General features: G+C 37.9%; 1 non-coding gene across 1 annotated transcript; it reads right to left on the reverse strand.

The window, feature by feature from the left end:
* Window positions 1-653: 653 nt before the first annotated feature.
* Window positions 654-761, reverse strand: LOC118349362. The gene has a single exon (XR_004802332.1). It is a non-coding gene; the product is annotated as a small nucleolar RNA R71 (small nucleolar RNA).
* Between the last annotated feature and the right edge of the window lie 1,908 nt (window positions 762-2,669).

Raw genomic sequence — 2,669 nt, forward strand, 5'->3', positions numbered from 1 at the left:
TATTTTTTTTTTCTTTCTTTATTTTTCATTGTTATCCTTGAATAAACTTCCTGTTGAATTTTATTGCTTATTTGCTTATTTTTATTATCCCTACTATACACCAACTTTGGTGTCTATCTGGTAGGATTATTTGGGTATTTGCACATCTGTTTGGACTAAAGACCATTCATCTCGACTGGTTAGAATAGAACCTGTGACATATCCTGACTGTGAATCACTTTCATTTGATTCACCTTCTGAAAATTCTAGTACCATGGCTAAAGAAGAGTAAGATGAGAGGAGAGAGTGGGTAATCATAATAGGACTCTTAGGGATTATTTGCAACCTGTTAGGACTAGTTCACCCTCATGCATTATCCAACCTCTAAATGAAAACAACTTCAATTTTAAACCTGGCATGATTCATTTGATACCTCATTTCCATGGAATGGAATCCGAAAATCTATATTTGCATATCAAAGAATTTGAGGAAGTTTGTTCTACATTCATGGATAAAACTTGCACGAAGGAAGTGATTAGGCTCAAGTTATTCCCATTTTCATTGAAAGATAAAGCTAAAACTTGGTTGAACTCCTTAAGGCCTAGATCAATAGGGACATGGCAAGAGATGCAAATTGAGTTCTTAAAAAAAGTATTTCCTATGCATAGAACTAATGCATTAAAAATACAAGTTATGAATTTTTCTCAAAAGGACACTGAAACTTTCTATCAATGTTGGGAGAGATTCAAGGATTTGCTTAGTGCCTATCCTCGTCATTGGTATGAAAACTGGAGAATAATCAGTTTCTTCTATGAAGATTTGCAACCCAAAATGAGGCAATTTATGGAAACTATGTGTAATGGAGAGTTCTTTAACAAAGAACTAGAGGAGGCATTCGAGTGCTTTGATTACTTATCTAAAAATGCTCAATCCTGGGACACTTTAGATATTTATGATAGGACTGAGCCTATAAAAACCATAACTGGAGGGAGTAAGTATAACTTGAGAGAAGTAGATGATTTAAATGCTAGGATGTTTATGATTTCTAGGAAACTACAAACCATATATGTAAATAAGACCAATGACGTTCAAGCTGTCCCAAAGACCCCAGAAAAATGTCATATTTGTAAGGATATAGGGCATACAACTAGTGACTGCTCCACAATACCAGCTTTTAAAGAAGTCCTTCTAGATCAAACTAACGTTGTTAACATGGTTGCCAAACCTTTTGCAGGTCCATTTTCAAATACCTACAACCCTAATGGAGGAGTCACCCAAACTTCAGTTGGAGGAATGAGCAAACAACTCAATCCTCATCCCATTCATCTGTGCCTCACCAGTATGCAACCAATGCACACCCAGTTGGGCAGGGGTCATCTCAATACCTTGCACCAGCATCTTTAGGCCAGAGGAGAAACCTGGAAGAAACTATCCACCAAACGGCAGCCAACCTTCAGCAGTTCATGCAAGGGCAAGCAAGTATCAATAACCAAAACTCACAAGCCATCAACAACATCAGAGGGTCTCTAACAAGACTCACAACAACTCTGAGTATCTAGGAGAAAGGAAAGATCCCTGCACAGCCACATCCCAATCCTTAGTGCCAGGTTCACCAAGTGATCGAAATGGGTGAAGACTCCACCCTTAAACAAGTGAAGGTTGTCACAACCTAGAGGAGTGGAAAAGTTCTGGAAAATCCCACCCCTAAGCCAGACATTATTGGTAAGGATTCTAACCCATTGCTTGTTGAATCTGAAAAGAAAAATTGGCAAGCACCTGCACCCTTTCCTACAAGGTTAGCCCCTTTACACAAAGACAATAATCATTTTGAGATTTTAGAAGTTTTTAAGCAAGTAAGGATTAACATACCTTTATTAGATGCCATCTAGCAAATCCCCACTTATGCAAAATTTCTAAAAGATTTGTGTACTATCAAGAGAAAACTAGCTTTCACACTGAGTAGGTCAGTGCAATCATACAAAGCACACCCCACCCAATTACAAGGACCTTGGTTCACCCAATATTGCTTGCATAATTGGAAACTCTAAAATTGGTCATGCATTACTAGATTTAAGGTCTAGTGTGAACCTGCTGCCTTATAGTGTTTATGAAAAGCTTGGCTTAGGTGAGTTGAAACCTACTTCCATTACCTTACAGCAAGTTGACAGGTCAATCAAAATACCTGGAGGGGTGGTGGAGGATGTTTTAGTCCAGGTTGATAAGTTTTATTACCAAGTAGACTTTGTTGTTCTTGACATGCAACTTTCAACAAAATCTTTGTTTCAAGCACCTGTAATTTTGGGAAGACCATTTTTTGCTATCTCAAATGCTCTAATAAATTGTAGAAGTGGTGTTCTAAAATTAAGTTTTGGAAATATGACTTTGGAACTACATATTTTCAACTTGTGTAGGCAACCCCAAGAAGTGGAAGAAGAGCAGGAAGTAAACCTGTTAGAAAGCATTTTTTCACAAACTTTTCCATTGTCCTACCAGTTTATTGATTCATTAGTTGATTTAGAGAATGATTTTGACCCACTTGACACAACTAATGATTTGTCCTCTACTTTATTTGTAGGAAACCCAACTAGGCTGCATTGGAAACTCAAGCTTGAACCACTTCCCCCAATGACAGCAACAGTAAGGCCTCAGAGGAGTAGATCCGAGCATTAGATCTCTAGCCCCTACCAGCA

Source organism: Juglans regia, chromosome 8 (genome assembly GCF_001411555.2).
Source record: "Juglans regia cultivar Chandler chromosome 8, Walnut 2.0, whole genome shotgun sequence".
NCBI classification, from domain to species: domain Eukaryota; kingdom Viridiplantae; phylum Streptophyta; class Magnoliopsida; order Fagales; family Juglandaceae; genus Juglans; species Juglans regia.